This window comes from Cupressus sempervirens, chromosome 2 (assembly GCF_028749045.1).
Source record: "Cupressus sempervirens isolate cs-2001-9-10 chromosome 2, ASM2874904v1, whole genome shotgun sequence".
NCBI lineage: Eukaryota > Viridiplantae > Streptophyta > Pinopsida > Cupressales > Cupressaceae > Cupressus > Cupressus sempervirens.
The window spans coordinates 188,518,637-188,541,365 of NC_143119.1; the positions used below are offsets into that span (position 1 = coordinate 188,518,637).

General features: G+C 35.6%; 1 pseudogene; it reads left to right on the forward strand.

The window, feature by feature from the left end:
• Positions 1-328: 328 nt before the first annotated feature.
• Positions 329-2,218, forward strand: LOC149571707 (uncharacterized; annotated as a pseudogene).
• Positions 2,219-22,729: the final 20,511 nt, after the last annotated feature.

Below are 22,729 nucleotides of genomic sequence, written 5' to 3' on the forward strand. Positions count from 1 at the left end.
CTAATTAACATAATTATATCAAGAAAATATAAAATAAAAATATTAAAACCATCATAAATATCTTTATCAATTTCTATGAATGTAATAGATACTTACACAAAATATATTTCTATATATATATATATATATATATATATATATATATATATATATATATATATATATATATATATATCTAATTTTAACTTATATCATAATTTTAAATTTTAAAAATGAAAATTTCTATATATATATATATATATATATATAATGAACTATAGATGAAAGAAGTTTTTAAATATCAGTAATACTACTACTAATAAGAAATATACAATAAACGAGTCTTCAAAATGTGCGGCGGTGTACGAGGAGGGACAGACATTTCAGGGTTTTGTTCTGTTTGCCACATGAAGATGGGAAAGATGTCCAACTTCCAATGGATGAGGCCTTTCTTCTTCTTTAAACAGGTATTTTCCCTTCATTCAAAACAATGCAAACATAAAGAGGGGAAACCCCATCCTCAAAACATGCCCAAATTCAATGTTGTGCACTTCAATTAGTCCATTACTGCCCTCTGTAAATCTGGAAATACAAACAAGGCCTCGGAGGAATTCCACTCAGATTTACCGCAACGCCGTCCTCTCGATGTTGTATCATTCAATGCGCTTTTAGGTGGCTTTGTAAACTCTTGTGATATCCGTAGAGTCTACTCCCTTCTTGCTGAAATGAAAGAGATGGAAATACAGCCAGATGTATTCACCTTTAAAACCCTCGTAAAGGGTTCGTGTAGAAGGGACCGAATTGAGGAAGCACTTGGGATATTCCAAGTAATGAGGCAAGCTCTTTGTGTTCCGGATATGTTTACATACGGCACCCTAATTGATGGGATATGCAAAAGAGGTAGGGTAGACAAAGCTCTTGTTTTATTTGCTGAAATGATACAACTTGGCATCTCCCCTGATGTTATTTCGTGCAGTACCCTAATAAATGGTTTCTGCAACATGGGAAGGGAAGATGCAGCTGTAAGGTTATTAGCTAAAATGAAACACAATTACTGTTCTCCAGATATTGTTACATATACCACTCTGATTGATGGCCTTTGTAAAGTAGACGGAGTGGATGAAGCTCTAGGATTAATGGCTAAAGTGATAGAAGATGGCCTTTTTCTTGATATCTGCACTTATACTAGCCTGATAAATGGCTTTTGTAAAGCTGGAAAAAAAAACAGGCAAAGCGTACAATCTGTTTGTTAAAATGATGGAGTTTGGTCCTTTGCCTAATATAGTGACATTTAATGTGATAATAGATGGACTATGCAAAGATGGCATGATGCACAAGGCTTGGGATTGTTTCTATGACATGTGCAAAAAGGGTTTACAGCCAAATGTAATTACTTATAATACTTTGATATGCAGCCTATGTAAAATGCATGAGGTGGAAACAGCTCAAAAGTTGTTCAAAGAGACGTTAAGAAAAGGCTGCTCTCCAGATGATGTTACCTACAACACTCTGATTTCTGGTTTATGTAAGTGTGACAGGGAAAAAGAAGCATTGACCCTTTTTTCTGATATGCAAAACAAGGGATATCTCGCTAATGTAATTACATATACTACACTAATATGTGTATGCTTTAGATTGGGAGACATGAATATGGTAGGAAAGATGTTAGAGGAGATGGCAGCAAGAGATTTGAAACCTGATGAAGTGACACACAAAACAGTCATTGATGGTCTGTGCAAGGCTGGATATTTTTCTGAAGCGCATTTACTCATGAATAAAATGCAGATGGAGGCTTGACTCCTAATGTAGTCACTTATAAATGTCTGATTAGAGCCCAATGGTGAAATAGACAAGGCCTTGAAGTAATTTTTAGAAATGAGCGTGGGTGGTATTGCTTCAGATGATGTAACGTATAATACATTGATTATTTCATTTTGCATGGAAAACAAACTTGATATGGCTTTGTCAATGTTGAATGAGATGAGAGCAAAAGATTTAGTTCCTATTGTTGTCACATATAATTCATGCCTTCCGCAAAAGAAATGATCATGAAAAAATGTATTGAGTTATGGATCAAATGAAGAAATAAGGTTGTCCTCCAAGTAACATAATTGTCCAGATACTTGGTTGGCTGATTAAAACTAGTCAAGTCAGAAAGTTAAGAGACTTTGTACATGATGATTCTTTTATTATTTCTATAAAAGTATAGTGCCCATTTCTGGATGATGAGTTCCAGCCATGTCAAATTGTTCTTGGATATTGATATTTATGCATTCATTTTCAGTCTATCATTATGTATAGACAATTCTTTTGTGCAAGGATGGGATAGTTACTTTGATAATGTTCATTAAAGTTTTAGCTGTAGAAACTCAAATCCTATATAAAAGTTTCAATGAAGCATAACTATATGGTTCCTTCTTATCATTCAAAATTTACTTTCAACTCGTTAAAAAAGTAAGAAATTTCAAAATTTTACAAAAAAAAATCAATAATTCTTAATGTTTTTGCAGTTTAACAAATAATTTATTTAGGATTAGTATAATAAATATTGGACTTATAAAAATAGGGGACAGGTTAATTTTCAGAAAAATCTATAATGTTTTCAATTTTTTGAAAATTGGTCAACCGTACAGTTTGCATCCTAAAAATAGATGACTGATCTCACAGATAATAATGAGGTAAGAAACTGTATCAGAATAAAAATATGAGTTATAACAATTCCTACCTGCCAAATATTTATTTAACTTTTCTCTTCAGATTGTTGAAAAAAATGGGTATCTACAGATGAATTAGGAATAAGGAATTTTAGCAAATTCCATGTTTTTAATTCGGAGATGAAACAGGCATTTTCCGCTTCTAAACCTGCTACATCTTCCATAGTTGGAAAATCTCAATTTCTTCAGCCATTCATACCTCATTTTTCTAATATTTTCTGAATATTTCATTCTAATGTTGAGATTTGTATGTCGAGTGACTTAGTGAAAAACAACAAAACCCTATTCTGTTGAAGTATTTTAATGAGCGCCAAATGATTATTGGAAGCCGGCTGTTTTAGGGAAAACTCCAAATTATTTTCCACATTTTTTTTATTATGAATATTAGATCTTTTATAGCATGTGGTTGTTGCTCAATGCAGTGGAGGCTGCGCTAAGTTGATAAACTGTGGGTTGTCTGTAATTTGGCGAAAACCTACTTCTGTGCAATTGTTGATCAATGAATTTTATAAAGCTTGGATTGGACTAGGTTGTTAAAAGATATTCTTGCTTATATCAAAGGGCAAAGAAGAAGCAGACAATATGATTGAAAAATTGAAATCAAAATCTCATCCTTGGCCATTAATGAATATTTTGATGCATCATTAAAGAATATTTTGTTACTTATAAGGGAGATCAAAGATTTTGATGCATCATTAAAGAATGAGTTGTTAAAGAGGTAATTCTTGCTTATATGAAAGAGCAAGAGAAGGAAAATTTTCATCTTTTTGGCCACAAAAGATTTTGTGAATCCCTTATAGAACCATAATTGAATAATCTTGTAAAATACCTAATTATATTATAAAAAAAATCATTCATTTACAATCTTACACTAATTAACTGCAACTACAACATGTTAATGGTGTGCAGATTACAATGACTTCAAACAATAAATGTACTTTGCTGGGGTAAAAATGGGTAGTTACTTTTCTATTTTTAGAGAATGAAATATAATATTGAAACCTACTACATTTTGATAATCTTAGCATTTGGGCAGCAGTTAAAACCTAAAACTCTTCTAACAAATGTAAATAATTACAGTATTTTGGGTACAAAGATACAGGTCGATCTAATCTATATAGTCAGCAACCCACTTAAGAAAATAACATTATGTTTGAACTTTCAGGTTCATGGTAACAGAGCTTAATTCTTTTCACTCCCTAAATGTTATCTCCTAATGGCAATATTCTTAAATGAACCCAATTGTCTAGCAAACAGCTATGGATCCACTCTGATCTTCCTAGAAATATAGGAGTTAATGGGGGTTTTTTAGAGTGGTAGTTTATAGGTTGTTTGTCTCAGCTGAGTTGGTTTCTAGTTTATAAAATATTGTTAAACATGTCTAGAAATATATTATGTAGTGCTTAGGGGTTCTTAAGTATGATAAAATAGATGATTTATTCTTAATCAAGAAATGTGATCAACTACTAGAACAAAACCATGTTATGTTATAGTTGGACTAGAAATCTTGATAGGCTTTGTGGATGACTAGAGGCTTTGTGGACAACTAGGGTTTGTGTCCCAATAAGCCAATTCTTAGGGTTTTTACCAAAAATCAAGCTCTCTAAATATAAGTTGGTCTAGATTTAATGTCAAAATTAAATTTCAAATATTTTATTTCATTATTTCATTTATTTTTATTTATTAAAATATATATTAAAGTAGTGTTACAAAACATCTTTTTGTTTCTGTTGCCTGACCTAGCTAGGCAGGGGAAAAGATAGTTCTCTTCTCCCCATATTTTTTTCCCTGCAACAATTTAAAACTCATATAAATAGATATTATCTTGTCAATGTGATGAAGCATGGTCAAATGTACATAAAACTTGGATCCAAATGTGCCAAAAAGTAGTACAAGATCTACATTTCCTTTTAACCACCAAATTATGCATTTCGTTTTGTTGAATAATAAGTCATTCCTTACTCAATTACAGTCATTAACTTCAAACACTTTGACAACATTCTCAAGATTGCTTTATTTGAAGCTTCGACATTAGATTTTATTTGTCAGAAGGATTATCTACAAGATGTTACTTTTTGAGACTTACCTTTTCTTATTTTGGTTGTATCTCATCTAGATTTCCTATTAGATTATTAAATGAAATTTTGGCATATTACTGACATAATTCAATATGGAAAATATTGTCATGGTTGCAAAACATATTGTATGAAATTGGAATCTATAAGGGTGGGTTAGTTCATCCTTAAGCACATTCTTGGTTTTCTATATTGTTAATTAGTGTAACAATTCAAAATGATGTGAAATTACTTTTCCTACCCTTTTGGTTAAAGATTGGATGAAAAAATTTCCTCACAAAGTGATCATTCACACTTTCTACTCCCATTCATGTGATGACATGACTTTAAATCCAATATAATTGAAATTACATCAGATTTGTTGACGAGTGCACACTCAATGCAATCAATAGGCAGTACAATTTCAACTTCAAAGCACTTGTGGATAGTCTTTGTTGTTGTGCAGTTGGGTAAGCTATTCACCATAATTTGTGGTTTCAATCATTATCTCTTCTCTTATAGTGAGTCCATTATACAAATCCTTGTCAACAATTAGGGAAGAGTTGCTCTTATTTAAACTCACCCTTCTTTTCTTCTTTTGATTTTCTGAACCTTTCGATAGGCCTATACTTTTTCTTTAAAACAATCTTAACAATTTTTTAAAAATAGCTTCAATCAATAAATTTTCCACTAAAGAAGTCTAATGGGGAGCCTAATATGTTTACTTTTTGCAGAACTCTTAAAACCATACATCATGTATTTTAAGGCTACCTCTTTGCTAGAGAGGTCTAGAACATTTTTGGTATTTTTAGTTCTTGTCTAGCAAAGAACTCTTGCCAAGGCAAAACATTAAATGGTGATAAAAGTGATTGACTTCATGCTATCACATCGCTTCATTTTTCTATTGTTACATTGTCCTTCAATGTTTGTGAACTTTTGCAGGGTGATCTTGTATCCCCCACCCTTTTTTTGTGAATTGTATCCAAGTATATTATTTATTAATAGAAACGAACTATTCATCAAAAAAAAAATTGTAAACAAGAGATGATTGAGCGCTAAGTGATGGTTGTGCCTTATAAAACCTGACAGATTTTGGTTGGGAAGAAAGGAGGGCTCAAGAGAAGGCTCATATGTAGAGGAACGAAGCGAGAATCACTACCTTGGAGTTACCAATTTTGCAAAGGGTGTCAACAGTGGGATTGCATTTATGAAAAGGTCATTAAACCAATGCTAGAGGCATAATTACAAAGGTTATTTTGTAAGGGCTTAACACAAGTGGTAATTGGGAGATTTTCCCTCATGCAAATGCAAGGTGTGACCTGTCTATTAGGTTTTCTCTATAGATTTTGATGACTAGGTAGGGAGATGTATTTAAAAATCCCATCTAAAAGCACTTATTCTCATGCAAAATATGGGGACAATGTCGGATACAAAGATAAGGAGGCTCGTGGCTATACAGCCACGAAAATGCACTTCCTTTACATTTCTTTTTTTAACTTTTCAAAAAAAATTCCAAGTCCTCTCCTTCGTAAGAAAGTGCATTTTCGTGGTTGTATAGACATTGCCGATAAGGAGGAGGCAATTTGTTGTGGGTGGGAGGTATGGAGTTCCATTTTGGGTTGTCTCCCCATCTCTGTATTTTGTACCCATTCTTCTTGCTTCATAACTAAGTTGTATTTAATTGTTAAAGTATTATCATTTTGTTCCTTATTTTTTTTACAAGTACTTTCATTTTGATTCATTTTGATCTTCATTGTCGTTTATTTTTGTGCTCCTTTGGTTTGAGCGCCATTGACAATTGTACAAGTGGTTTCTTTTAAACAAATGCATTTGAATCACAACTCGAGTGTAAGTAATATTTGTAGGTTCTTATCTCTTCTTTTTTTGTTTTTTTGGTGTGATGTGGAGTTTTATAATTTCCTTATTTATAGTCTGGTGTGATATTTGGAGAGTACAGGTTTTTCATTGAGATTTATGTAGTGCAAGGCATGAGAATCCCCAAAGGAGATATCGTAGCTTCTAGAAATTAACCACACAATAGAATATAAATAACACCAATTCAGAATAGATTCGTAAGATTTTCACTCAACATGCCTAGTTGTAAGGCCTTTTGGATTATAGCCAAATACATAAATAATTAGAATATTAATTCTTTAAGACCTCGCAAGATCCAACCATTACCTAGTCTAGATCCACACTTTGGTAGAAATTCAAAAAAGAATCTAAACTTGTGTTCGCAAGCCACCAAACAACCTTCTTGTTTCCCAAGCCCCACACTTAGCTACTAACTCTGCTAAATTCCGCTACTCCATGTTGAATGAACAATCCACCGATGTCTCAACTCAATGCAAGACCCCCTATTTATACTAAACCAAGCCACAAGTCGGCCTAGCATAATAGGCATTAAATAAACACTCACATTAAATACACCTTCAAGTCACAAGTCGGCTTGGCAACAAACATTGAATACATGAAATAATTAAATATTCATGACAAGCCCCAAGTTTACAATGCTTAATTAACTCAAAAGACCACATAAGAATATATGCACTTAGACATAGGTCCATGTGTCATCCAACGATCCAAATCCAAGAGTGCACATGCCAACTCCCTCAGATCGAAGCTTGTAGAAACAATCTCCAAAGACTATCCATAAATCAAGAACATGCTACCAATAGTCACCAAGATGGTTCTAACCCCAAGATTATTATTCCAATCATCATGCACACTTATTACATGGTTGCCAAATATGCTTCAAACACATACCAAACTACACAAACTAGAACTCCACAAATCCAAGCTTGAAGCCCTAGTGTATAGGAGTGTTGACTTCCCTAGGATGCTCTTGCATTAGACACCTGAGGTTCAAAGAAAAGATGTTCTTAGAAGCTGGAAGAACATCTTTCAGGGTTCAACACATAAACCCCAAAGTGGTTCTTCACATAGATGCCCACCACATCAACTTACACACTCTTGCCTTTGTATCTCTTTTGCAACTCCTTTCTTGTAATTGTCATCTTCACACCTACATTCGGCATGCAACAATTCTACTTTCCATGTTGATCTCTAACCCTTTTAGGATCCCTCAAATCAACTTAGCTACCAAAATTTAGGTTCCTCCTGCCAAGTTCTGCATTCTGCAAAGGAATTAAGGAATGCTTCCTGCCACCCTTCTCAATATTAAACACATTCTTGACAGAATAATGTACAAACTTGCAATCATACTACCGAAATCTACCAAGTAATATGTGACAACCACTCATGTGTCCAATCTATAAATTAACAAGACATTGCTCCCTTACTTCCAAAGCATGTTCATCTTGCAACCAATTATTCTTATAAGAACAAGGATGTCTAACTCTTTTCAAACCAAGTTTTTGAACCATCTCTTTAGCAAATAGGTTATCAGTACTACCACCATCCACAATCACATTCCATCATTTGCCTCCAAACTTACAACGAGTCCTGAAGAAATTCCCCCTTTGACAAGGCTCCAATGTCCTCTTAGCAAGCAACACTCTTTGAATCAACAAGTTATCCCCATCATGCCTGGGTTCATTCATCAAATGGTTAGCCTCATTCACCACAATAGTTCTTCTATCACTAGTCTTCCTATCAGTATTAGGACTTCAAAATATCTGTGACCTTCTTCACCACATCTACATCAAGTATCCTTAAATGCACCTTTATTTGTTCTTTGCCTTTGTTCAACAGGTTTTGGTTCTTCTTCAACAAATTGTTTATTCTTTTTAGAATGTTCCTTCTTTTCTTTACCTCAAGAATTACCTTGACATCTTCTCTTCATCTTCTCTTTTTCCTTTAGAGCATATTTATAAGCATCCTCAATCGGAACAATACTCAACATACCAATCTCATCCTAAATATTGAATCTCAAAACATCGATATATCTAGCCACCTTTTCCTTAGACAATTCTCTATGTCTAGACCAAATGGTCAGCTTGTAGAACTCCCCAGTATAATCCTTCACAATCATATCCTTTTGTTTTAGATTTTGCAATCTCTTAAACTATTCAAGTTCATAATCAACATGAATGAACATAGCCTTCAATTTAGTCACCATCAATCTTCATCTAGTGATCTTCATTTCACCTTCCTCTTCTCTATTGACTCTTTACATAAGATAGATATTATTGTCCAACAAGAGACCACAACATAGGTCTATGGGACTAGAAGCTTACAACCAATAAGATAGCACATGGTGCCAATAAAAGAGCAAGCACAAACCTAGAAAAGAAGAAGAAGAGAGCACGAGTCACCCCAAATAGGATTAGGGATCCTTCCTCGAAGGGAAGAAGGACAATAGTGAATGAGATGGATGAGGGAAACTAGGGGCTCTATTCTATTGTTGAGTACTACGGGAGGAGTGTCTCTGGTGAAGAGGAGCATTACGGAGTTTCATTGATCTGGAGTGGCTGGTGTTAGGTAAACTATATGGTCACTTCATATCCTGGGCATGAGATAAGGGTGAGAAGAAAGTCATGATAAGTTGTACTTGGATTTGTCCCATGGGGGAAGATAACTGCAAAGTGTGGTCAAGAAGATAGAGCGCAAGGCAATGCTAGTTTGTGTACCTAAAGAAGTCTGAGAGAGATTCACACTCTCTAAACAAACAATAGTATCTCCCTTTGATCTTGTAGTATATGGGGCATCTAAAAAGGAAATGGGTCTCAGATTTTGACTCCACCATGGTACAAAGTCTACAAACTTGATCCTCTCTAACAATATGGTGATTGGTTTGAATCTAGAGTTGATGAGAGCCCACCTTGAAGGAGCCAAGAGAGATGCATAGGACATGGGTCCACGGTCTATGTAAGTAGTCAGGATGCTAGATGATCCCATCTCAAATATCCAAGAAGTGTTCGACATAGAATGATATCCTTAGGCATAAATCCCCAAGAGGATCAATCTAGGTCTGGATAATATGTTGTCTATAGATGTCAAGTATGACATACCTATTCAACTCCTATCGAGAGGGGAGGAGGTGAGTTGGAGCATCCAGTGAGAATTGGTAGGGAGGGAGATGGTTGATGTCTATCCTGACTGATCTTAGTAGGATAGTAGCATGAGCGTACCAACAACAAGCCATGGAGGTAGGATCAAAGTTTGTAATGGCAACTGAAGAGAAATATGCCAAGTAAGGGTATCTGTGCTCACCTTTGGTAGAGTCTGCAAAGCCATGAAAATGGTGGAGGAACCAAATCAAGTAAAAAGTGATCACCAATCTAAAAGGGTGGGCACCAAACTCAGCCAAAATAACATTGTGGGGGATGGATCTCTAGCATTTGATAATCTGACAAAGGAGCAAAATCTGGATACACTTGATCGAGGCCCAATCGAAGTCTAACAGGGAAGGCTCCCATACCACCAAACCATCGAGCACTATGGATCTGACTAAGGAATCTAGGAGGGATAAATTAGTTGAGGTTTCCTGGAAGTGATGTGTAAAGCACTGTCTCTCGAGCATGGCAAGGGAACCCAAGCCTTTGCAAATCTGAGGTTGAATGGCTAGTCGCAAGCTGAAATAGGGCTTAGAAAACTTAACCCCAAGTTATGTGTAAGATGAAGCAATCTCAACTTCTTGACCCTAGAGGTGGAAATGGAGATGTGAGGTCTTCAAACCATTGAAGATCATAACACAGGTCTTTTCAAGGTTCACAACCAACTCTCTCAAGTCACAAAAAGATGCAAGTCTATCAAGGAGCCTTTGAAGCCCCTTAGGAGAAGAAGTTAAAAGAGCCACATCATCATCAAAAGGGAGGATGTAGATCAATACTTGGTGTAGGTAGCCATCACCCAAGGATGAGGAGCTACTGAGAAAAGCCTCAAGCTCATTAATGTAGATCTTGAACAAGGTGGGTGAAAGTGGGCAACCTTGTTTCACCCGAATGGTGCTTTGGATAGGATTGGAGATGCCCTCAAGGGTCTTGAGTCTATCAACCACCTTCTCATATAACCTCATGATCACTATTATTAAGATCTCGGTGATACCAATATCTCTAAGCCTCTCAAGAAGGGTCGCATAGGGGATGGAGTCGAAAGCCTTAGGAAAGTGCACAAAGCAGTAGTAGACTTTCATCTTGTGGTGGCCAGCCTCCTCGATAATAGCTCATAGTGTGAAAATATGGTCCATGGTCTAGTAGTCTACCCAAAATCCTATCTGGCCCTTGGCCTCGCACCCTCTCATGTCAATCTCTTTAGATAAAATGGTATTCAAATTTGTGCATAGAGTTTGGCAAAGTTTTGCCCGACCATGATGGTCCTATATTTTTCGAAGTCTAAAACCAACCTAGAATTATGGATAGGGTGGATAGTGTGCATTGACTAGGAGTTTGGAAACCCACTACAAACTAATCTATTGAAAAATGTAGAGAGGAAGGAACCCAGGATCAAGGTACCAAGCTTGAAGAGCTCAGCCCGAAAACCTTCCTCATCAGCCACCCTACTGCATCTCATAAGTCTGATGGCCTCATAAATGTTGGAGGTGGAGAGCAAGTGACAATGGAAAGGTGGGGTGGGACTAGGAGTGAGCTCATTGGGGATGTCGTAAAGCATGGAAACATGGGCAGTGAGGGAGTGAAGGTCCGGAGGGGATAGGGGTTGGGAGTGACGGGGGAACATTAAGCACCAAAAAAACTTGGGACAATGAGTAAGCATTTCACGGAGGGACCTACACTACAACAATGAATAACTACTTCTTATGGTGAAGGAAGCAATAGTAAGAGAGTCATAAGTCCATAAAAGCAAGGGAATGAGCATCGAAGGCCGACAGTAAGGAGCGGTGGAAAGTTTTACAGGTTTCATCATACCATTGGTTCATGGGACAAGTATTCCATTGTGTAGATCCAGGGGCATGGGAAGAGGAGCAGTGGGGAATAAAGAGGAGAGAAGACTCCCAAATTGCAAAGGCAAGTAGGTGGAACATGGTGGACACCTAGCTATGATTAGTAAAGTTATCTGAGTGGAGTATTCTTCTCAGATGGAAGATGAAGAGGTTCTATTCAATCTCATAAAAGTAGAAAAGAGTAGGGGAGTGGAGCAAAGTATGTGGGGGTGAGAGATGGGAGGTGCAGGGTGAGTAGAGGAAGAAGAAATGCAAATAGAAAGGCTAAGGAGGGCATGATCATCTAGGGGGAGGGAGGAGATGGTAAAACTATGGATGAGGGGGATTAGAGAAGCAAAATTGAGGATGTAGTCAACCATGCTCGTACATCCACTATGAGGCCAACAGGTAAAAGTTTCAGAGCTTGGGAAGCAAGAGAGGCCATTTAGGATCACTAGGTTAGAGGACTCGCAAAGATGGAGAAGGTGGTGACCATAGCAGGAAAAAGGTCCATTGTGATCCTTAGATAGATGTTGAAGCCCCATACAATTAGGATCTCTCTCCAAAGAACAAGTGAAGTCAGACCCATGGTCATGTTGAGGAGTCTAGAAATCTGTAGTTTGCACATTGAAGTCCCGTAATATGATGATGTCTCCAATAGCCCCAAACTTGGATATGTAGTCATATAAGTCTGTAAAAGGGTCTCCATCCTCCACATTGTGGATGGCGTATGGTGAGGAAATTAGTGGAAAGTAGAAAACAACAATGAAGATATCTCTTTGATAGTAGCTGGTAAAACTAATGCCGATCAACATAAATCAAGTGTAAATATCTGAATGAACCACCGAGATAGTGTTGAATAGGTTATCCCTAATCAAAAATGCAATGCCACCAGAACCATGCACACCACCAGAAGTAGGAACCTTCTCTCTACAAATTGATATCCATTGATATCTAGCATAGCCTGGGAGAGGTTGTACGAGACTCTCAGGAGTCTCAGTAACCACCAAAAAATCTATTGACCCAACTGCATCATGGAGTAAGCTCGACAAGGACCAGAGGGAGCCATTTCCATTCCAACAATTGACAAGAAAAGAAAAAATGGTGGGCTTCATCTTGCCCAATTATTAGCAACCAAACTATCATCTGGTGTTGGCTTTTTGGGCCTATCTCAAATCCCAACCCTTAGGAGGTGAATCACAAATAACAACTTTGAGATTCCTAATGATGACCCATTTCTCGTTAAGTCTTGTTGCAACCACAAGACTTTAGAATGCTTTAGTTCAGCCACTTGTGATTTCATAAGATCTTCATCTATAAAGATCTTAGTGGGGAGAGGAAAAAACTTCCTCTTTGCCCTAAGTGCTTGTAAGTGATTAGCTAGTGTGAGGAACTTGAGAAAAAGGGTGCCATCATGTCCAAACCAAACCTTGTCGAGTGTAATATTTGAATTACCTAGTTGTTCCTTAGGAAATGAGTAGCCTGCAGGGAGAGGGTCAATGGAAGATGAAGGAAGACCTCTAACCCATAGGATGAGTTCTGATGTAGAAGCATCCTAGGTTGCCTTGTTATCTTGCTATTTTTGTTTATTCTGCATGTTGGTGCCGAGTTACTGTAGCACTTAGTGAGTGCCGAGTTACTATAGCACTTAGTTGATGCTGAGTTATTATAGCACTTAGTTGGTGCCAAGTTATTGTAGCACTTAGTTGGTGCCGAGTTACCTAGTATATACCAAGTGACTCTCCATGTCCCAAGTTACCCAGTGTATGCTGAGTGAACCTTCATGTGTCAAGTTTCTTTTTTATGTTGAGTGTCAGAATTTGGACATGATTTCTATGAGCTGACTTGTGAGATTTATTTCGATCATGATATTTATGTTAAGATCTTTTCTTGGCATGTGTCCAGACTATTGTTGGTCAGCCTTCCTCTTATCTAATGTTCTAGAATGATTTGTAAGCCATTTTGGAAAGTATATATAGAATGTTTAGGCTTAGAGTTAGGCATTTTTTGGGAGTAGATGGTTGGAAAATGCTGCAAAGTGGTCATTGACAGTGGAAGTTCTATAAATTTGGCATCAAAAGAGCTATTTAAAAAGTTGTAGTTGCAGAGGCTGAAACATCCCAAACCTTATCATGTTTCATGGATCGGAGATGAGCATAAGATATAGGTAAGTGAACAATGCCTTGTGAATTTCAAAATTGGACATTACTCTGATGATCTCTTGTGTGATATTATGCCCATGGATTGTTGTCATATTTTGTTGAGTAGACCTTGGAAATATGATAGATATGTTGTGCATGATGGAAGATTGAATCAATATACTCTTTGGGTAAATGGGAAGAAACAAATATTGTTGCCTTTGATTGAAATTCCAGATGGAGTTAGTTGTGCTGCAAAAAAAGTTTGCACGGTTAATGGAAAACAATTTGAAAAGGAAGTGAAGAAGAATCAAGTCTATTTTTCCATAATTCCTAGAGGACCAAGTTTTGGTAGTAATAACCAAGTGATATTAGAAGTTGGTAATGACAGTGTACTAGAAGAAATTATAGAATTGTTGAATGAGTACAAAGATATTGTTGCTGATGATATTCCTGATGGTTTACCTCCAGTAAGAAGCATAAGTCATTGTATGGATCTGATTTTTGGAGCTAGTTTGCCAAACAAAGCACCCTATAGATTGACACCTACTAAGAATGAAGAAGTTAACAAACAAGTGCATGAATTGCTGCAAAAGGGATTAATCAGAGAAAGTTTGAGTCTATGTGATGTAACTTCTGTATTAGCACCTTAAAAAAATGGAGAATGGAGAATGTGTACTAATTCTAGAGCTATTAACAAGATAATAGTGAAATATAGATTTTTTATGTCGAGGATGGATGACATAATGGATTGTTTGAGTGGAGCAAAGTATTTTACCAAGATTGATTTGAAGAGTGTCTTTCATCAGATTAGAATTAGAGAAGGTGATGAATGGAAGACTGCTTTAAAGAAAAAAGATGGTTTGTATGAATGGTTGGTTATGACATTTGGTTTGACTAATGCACCTAGTATTTTCATGAGGTTGATGAATAAGGTTCTGAATTTTTTTGGGTAAGTTTGTGATTGTTTATTTGGATGACATTCTGATATTTGGTAAATCTAAAGAAGAACATCTTGAGCATATTAGACAAGTATTGCAGAGGTTGAAAGAGGAAAAGTTGCTAATTAATCTGAAAAAGTGTTCTTTTATGCAAGAGGAGCTTGTGTATTTGGGATTTTTAATTTTAGCTGATGGATTGAAGATGGAGCCTAAGAAGCTTAAAGAAATTTTGGAATGGCCTAAACCTAAGAATGTGGGTGAGGTAAGATTATTTCATGGTTTGGCTAGTTTTTATAGAAAATTTATAAAGAATTCCAATACTGTTTGTAATGCTATGAGTGAAACAATGAGGGGAGATAAAAAAGAATTCAAGTGGACACATGGATCTGATAAGAGTTTTTAGACTTTGAAACAAAAGGTTGTTGAATTACCTATATTGGCTTTTCCTAATTTCAACAAAGTGTTTCAAGTTGAATGTGATGCAAGTGGTAATACAATATGAGCTGTATTAAGTCAAGAAGGTAAGCTTGTTGCATTCTTTAGTGAAAAGTTGAATGATGGCAAAAGGAAGTATTCTATGTATGATCAATAATTTTTTACCATTTTTTAAGCATTGAATAAGTGGAGACATTATTTGATTCCTAAGGAGTTTGTGCTCTATACTAATCATAAAGCTTTACAACACTTGAGAAGTCAACATAAATTGAATCAAAGACATATGAAGTGGGTTGAGTACTTGTAGAGTTTTACATTTTTCATTAAGCACAAGAGTGGAGTTACTAACAAAGTTGCTGATGCATTGAGTAGAAGATGTTCTTTGTTGACTGAAATGAATGTTGAAGTTCTTGGTTTTGATGAAATGAAAGAGTTGTATGATACTGATCCTGATTTTTTTGAAGTTTGGAGAGAGTGTAGAGCACCAAATCTGGTAGATCACATAAGTAAGTATGATGAATATTTCATTCAAGAAGGTATGTTGTTCAATGGTATTCAGTTGTGTATTCCTAGAAGTTCTTTGAGGTTGAATCTAATTAAGGAAAAACGTGGTGGTGGATTGGCTGGACATTTTGGAATTGATAAGACACCGAGTTTGCTAAAAGAGAAGTATTATTGGCTACAAATGTATAAGGATGTTTAGAAATTTGTAAAGAGTTGTGGAGTTTGTCAAGTTGCAAAAGGAGTGAGTTAGAATACTAGTTTGTATACACCTATTACTATTCCTAAGAAACTTTGGAGTGACATCAATATGGATTTTGTTCTTCGATTACCTAAGACAATGAAGGGGTATGATTCCATATTTGTTGTAGTGGATAGATTTACTAAGATGGCTCATTTCATACCATGTAAGAAGATATTAGATGCTAAGCATGTTGCTAAACTTTTCTTCAAAGAGATTGTGAGATTGCATGGATTACCAAGAAGTATTTTTTCTAATAGAGATAGTAAGTTTGTTGGATATTTTTGGAAGACTTTGTGGAAGAAGATGGGGGTTGAGTTGAAGTTTAGTTCTATATTTCATCCACAGACAAATGGATAGATAGAGGTTGTGAATAGAAGCTTGGATAATTTGCTGAGATGTTTAGTTGGGAATAAACCAAGTAATTGGGAAATGGTATTGACACAAGTTGAATTTGCATATAACAATTCTGTGAATAGGAGTACAGGAAAAACACCTTTTGTGATTGTTACTAGAATGTAGCCTAGAGATATATCAAATCTAAGAGATGTTACTATTGAAGAAATGAGAAGCACTGTAGGAGAAAAATTTGCTGATTTTATGGAGTCTTTGCATAAGAAAGTGAAGTTGAGGTTGGAACAAAGTAATTAGAAGTATAAGGAGAATGCTGATAAGTCTAGTAGATGTCATGATTTTGAAGTTGGTGATGAGGTGATGGTTCATTTAAAGAAAGGAAGATTTCTTGTTAGAACATACAATAAGCTAAACATGAAGAAATTTAGACCTTGTAAGATCTTGAAGAAGTTTGACAGTGGTGATGCTTATCAAGTTGAGTTACCCGAGGACATGGATATATATCCTATATTCAATATTGCTGATTTGTATAAGTATCATGAGTCAGATGATGAAGTCGTTGTATAAGAAGATTATCCTAAGAAGTAGATTGAAGAAGTTGAACAGATATTGGATCAGAGAGTTGGCAAGAGCACAAGAGGAAAAGATTACTATAAATATTTGTTGAAGTGGAAGAATAGGATTATTGAAGATGCTTCATGAATTTCTCAATTTGAGTTGGATTCAACTCAGATTGCAACATCTCAATGATTTAGGAGAATCATTTCTTTCAACCTTGGTTGTCTGATATAGGAGCATCCTAGGTTGCCTTATTATCTTGCTATTTTTGTTCATTTTACATGTTGGCGCTAAGTTACTATAACACTTAGTTGGTGTGAAGTTACTATAGCACTTGGTGTCAATTTACTATAGCACTTAGTGGGTGCCGAGTTACTATAGCACTTAGTGGGTGCCAAGTTATTGTAGCACTTAGTTGGTGCTGAGTTACTGTAGCACTTACTGGGTGTCGAGTTACTGTAGCACTTAGTTGGTGCTGAGTTACTATAGCACTTAGTTGGTGCCAAGTTACTATAGGACTTAGTTGGTGCCGAGTTACCTAGTGTATGCCAAGTGACTCTTCATGTGTCGAGTTACCTAGCATATGCTGAGTGAACCTTCATGTGTTGAGTTTCCTATTTATGCCGAGTGTTAGAATTTGGACATGATTTCTATGAGCTAACTTGTAGGATTTATTTTGATCATGATATTTATGTTAAGATCTTTTCTTGGGATGTGTCCAGACTATTGTTGGTTGGCCTTCCTCTTATGTAATGTTATAGAGTGATCTATAAGCCATTTTGGCAAGTATATATAGAATGTTTAGGCTTAGAGTTAGGCAGTTTTTGGGAGTAGATGGTAGAGCAAAACTAGAAAGGGTGAAATTGCTGTTGGATCTTTGAATGTGAATGTATTTGTATTTGGTCATAACCTAGAAGGCCTTACAGATCGGCATGTATGATTAATATTTGAAGAATCAATGAAAGTTTTTGTCTCTTCTTCCTCCTTCAACTATTGTTATTTGTGTTTACATCCGTTGTGTTAACTCTTGTAGGGTGGTTTGAAAAGATGGATGAGCCTTTGGCCCTAGTTATTCACTCCTTCCTTGTGTCGAGTTTCCTAAAATACCTATGATGGTCTTTTGCCAATTTATCTTGGACAATCTTCTCAACCTCAGAGAGAGGTGTAGTGCTAGAATTTTTGTACATGGATACCCAAGATTTAATCTACTACTCAGATTTTATTAAGAGAGATGTTTTCTTGTTAAGGAGCTTGATCTACTTAATCCTAAGACTTCCAATATCCCAAAAATCTTTAAAAATGGAGCTAATATCCTTTTTAATGTCTGCTATTTGGGTGGTAAAAGATTTAGAGAGGTCATGGATGTGTGAAGAATTAATCACAACACGCTAATTTAGGTCATTTAGTGCCTCAAATAGGGAGTTCATAGTGTCTTGAAGAGTTTGGTTTGCAGACTTGTGCTTCTACAATTGCTCTATAAGACCCTAGTAAACAATAAATAGGGAGAGAGTTGTGACTTTTAGAGCTACATGGTTAGTCTTGAGTATTACCAAGCATTTAATGATATTCTAGTATGCAGTTGGAGTTGGAGCTAGATTGGGCAGGGGGTCCATGGTTTAGTACAATATTTGTAGAGTGACACCAAGAACTATTCAAGTTATAGGAAGCAACAATTAATTTTAGGCATTATGAAAAATAGTTTTCATTTTGACATAGCAGTGTCACACATTGCCCAGACATTTAGTCAAATAGTTCATCTACAACTTGTAATAACGATAGACCAATGGTTTCAAGAATCTAGTGGGTGTTGTGGGTTCTCTACAATATACAACTATAGGCTCTAGTGACCATGCGACCTTCCTATTCACTGCACATGGTACACAAAATGGCTGTATGCAACATGGAGGGACCTTCTAGTTTGCTACACATGGTACTACACCTACACATAACACTACCCTTGCACCTACTCACAGCCCCTGTACCTGCTCTCGGCCCTAGTCACAACATGACACCTGTGAAGAAGAAGAAGTTTAATGACATGGGAAGAAATGACTCACTTATGCATAGAAAGCTTACAATTCTTTCGACTACAAAGCATCATGTCCTTTCAGCTTAGTTTGTGCCAACCTCACTTTGAGCAAATCACAAATATCCTCTAACTCAAAGTTTTCTTCCAATTCACCAATCTAATCTAATCTAGTCTTTAGGATTCAAAGTATCTAAGAAATTAGAAACATCCATCTTGTGCTTTAACTTTAATTGAGATCTAGAGCTATCCAATCAACTAGCCATATCTTCCATAGGTCTCTCCATGCAATCAGTTCTATCTTCACCACTAGATCTAGCAACTTCAAAGTCTTCATGAGCTTCCTCATAACCATCTAGTACCCACATTCCTTGGTATACCAAAAATAGCTCTCATGATCTCAGTCTTCATCATCTCTAGCTCATATATAAAATTTGATCTAACCTTATTTAAAATCCTAGTCTCTACAACATCATAGAGATCATCAATCACCCTAGGGTCCAATCCTTTTAGAGGCATCTTCTAAGATCTTTGCAAAATTCCCCAAAAAAACTACAAGATTAGTCAGCTCTAACCTTTTCTTTGATACCACCTATCGTAGTATAAGGGAAGAGAATCCCCAAAGGAGACATCATAGACCCCAACAACTAACCACATAATGAAATATAAATAACATCAATTTAGAATCGATTCATAAGATTTACACTTAACATGCCTAAATGTAAGGCCTTTTGAGTTACAATCAAATACATAAACAACTACAATAGTAATTCTGCAAGGCCTCACAAGATCGAACCATTAGCTAGTCCAAATCCACACTCTAGTAGAAATTCCAACAAGAATCTAAACTTGTGCTTGCAAGCCATCAACCAAATTTCTTGTTTTCCAAGCCCACACTTAGCTACTAGCTCTTCTAAACTTTTCTCCTCTCAGCTATTTGTTGTTGAATGAATAATCCATTGATGTCTCAACTCAAGACAAGATCACCTACTTATACTAAACCAAAACATAAGTTAGCCTAGTATAATAGATATTAAATAAACACTCACATTAAATGCACCTTCAAGCCACAAGTTGACAAGTTGTCTTGATAACAAATGTTAGATACAAGAAATAATTAAATATTTAGGACATACCCAAGTTTACAATGCATAACTAACTCAAAAGACCACATAAGAATACACACACTTAAACATAGGTCCACGTGCCATCCAATGACCCAAATCCAAGAGCACAAATGCCAATTCCCTTAGATTGAAGCTCATAGAAACAATCTCCAAAGTCTACCCATTAATCATGAACACATGACCAACAATCACCAAAATGGCTCTAACTCCAAGATGATTAGTCCAATCATCATGCACACTTATAGCAAGGTTGCCCAATATGCCTCAAACACATACCAAACCACACAAACCATAACTCCACAAATCCAATCTCAAAGCCCCTACATATAGGATTGTTGACTTCCCTAATATCCTCCCGCATCAAAGATTATATTCCATAACATTGAGGGCACCATTAAATCATATGGCATTTTGATGGATATAACTTCTTTGAATAAGGAATGCAAATATCAAATCCATGATGTTTTACTATTTGATTCTTTTAAATGAGTATGTTAAAAAATCCCTTTTCTTTAATGAAATAGATTTGAAGGAGGAGATTGGAGACCTAAATGTAGGAAGGACTACAATCTTCTTGATGCAGTTTCTCATTGTACAACATAGGTGTGTAACCATATCAATCATTTCCTACTAAATAAGAAACCCTATTGTGACATATACACTCCCATTTTATACTAAATAAGAAACTCTATTGTGACACATACACACATTTTTGAATTATAGTGCATGTTTTTAAATAATATTACATAACAATATAGAAACATTTTCACACTTTGTAGAGGCTTTCTATAAAACCGTTAACATGCTTGTCTATTCTCTTGCGTTAAAATCAACATTATTAGCTTTTTTGAAGTAAGGGCTTCACTTTCAAACTTGAATTCACATTCTATCTACTCTGACTTTTCCTAGGTTTCCTCTACTTTAGGAATCATGGATTTCTTCTTGTTTTCCTAAGTACACACAAATATAAAACCTTATAAGAATAGACAAATATAAACTCAAAACTAGAATCTATAACATACAATCTATGCATTAGATCATGTGGTAGAGTAAATATAAGGTTAGGGTTTTAGACTAAAAAGGAGAAGCAGACGACATACCATCTAGCACTACAAGCAACTCCAAGGCATTTTTCTTGCTCTTCTCATCATTAGTTTGCAATTTTAACACCATTTTCTATAGATTTTAAACAAAACTTGTGTATCAATTTAAATATCAAGATTAATACAAGAAATCATGAGCCAAAAAAAACTTTTTACATTCATTTTACCCCATTACTATTGATAGATTATGTTAATATTCCACAAAAATAGGATGGGTTTTCACCAAATAGTTGTGTCTTCATTCCTTCACAACTATAATGGACAAGACATTTCTATTCTCATGTCAATGACATAGATATATGGAATTCAAGTTGTTAATGTTGGCAATATGGCTAGGTAAGATGAGTTAACATTGTCATTTATGGCAACATAGATTTTGGTATTTCATTATCAAAGACAAAAAATTGTCTAAGTATTAGCAACACAAAGATAGATTCTATCAATATGGATGTCAAAGTTAGAGTTGACACATATGTAGTTGAGGACAGATAGTTGAGAGTGTCATGATGGCATATGCTAGTGCATAGATCTGTATAGACAATACAGATTTAGTTACAAGGGAATTACCAATATTGATAATTAATAGAGTAGAACGAGCATGACAATAAAATGATATGTATGACTTAAGGAATTATTTTGGTAACAAAATAATTACTTAACTATGATGGGATGAAATCCTATATGTTAACCCCAAGTTAATTTTGTAATTATATAAAATGTGTGGAAGCATCAAGGCCGACTAAACAAAGATTGCCAAAAAGAAAGGTATAAGTAAAGATTATAACTTGCACAATTAAGGGTGAAGGGTGAATATATGAAAACTTATGTGAAGAAAATATATGTGATATGAAAGCCTTATGTGATGTGAGATCTAGTGTATGATCAAAGAAATTTTGAAGCACAATAATGAGACTATATTGTATGTATATCCATTTTCAAAAAAGAAACTTTATTGTATATTGCATGTTTGGGCAGTGGGCTCATCTTGCATACATTGTAATTGTGCTACCAATTCCTAATAGGGTTGAGGATTTTAACAAGTCCAAGTCCTCTAATAAGGACTGAGATACTATATGTAATTCATAGACTCATAACATGGTCAATATCCTTAACATGATTCTTTTGTTTAATGGATCATTTTGCGGGTGCCATCCCCACTGGGGTTTTCCCTTGGCTAGGGTTTCCCTAGTTAACAAATAATGGTGTTATGAGTTCTCTATGTGTATGGTTTTATTTACTATTGAACATTATTGGTTTACTTACATATGTATGTTGTAAAGTAATTAATAATATCTTGCTGTGGGCAAAATTTTGTAGAATACTGATTCACCCCCACCCCCCCCTCTCAGTATAATCTATTTATAATAATTAACTGGGCACAGAAATCCATTTCATTGATACCATCAACAACCATAAGAAATGGTGAGAGATAAAGCTTCTTGGAGCCTTTGTCTTCTGTAACATTTGGTGCAAATTCTCTAGCTCTTAAGGATTTGCTTGAAGAATTATCAAATGTCTAACACCACAACAAGATAGTTCAAGAGATTATACAAGGAGCATTGCAACCCTTTAGACTGATGCTCACAACTATATCATGATTGTTTTCAAATATTAAAAAAAAAATTGATAATTTAACTTGTAAGAGTATCTTGTATAGTGAGAGTGCTTGATCATAGGAGTCAAAGCACATATTTTTTGGTTAGAGCATTTGTTATTG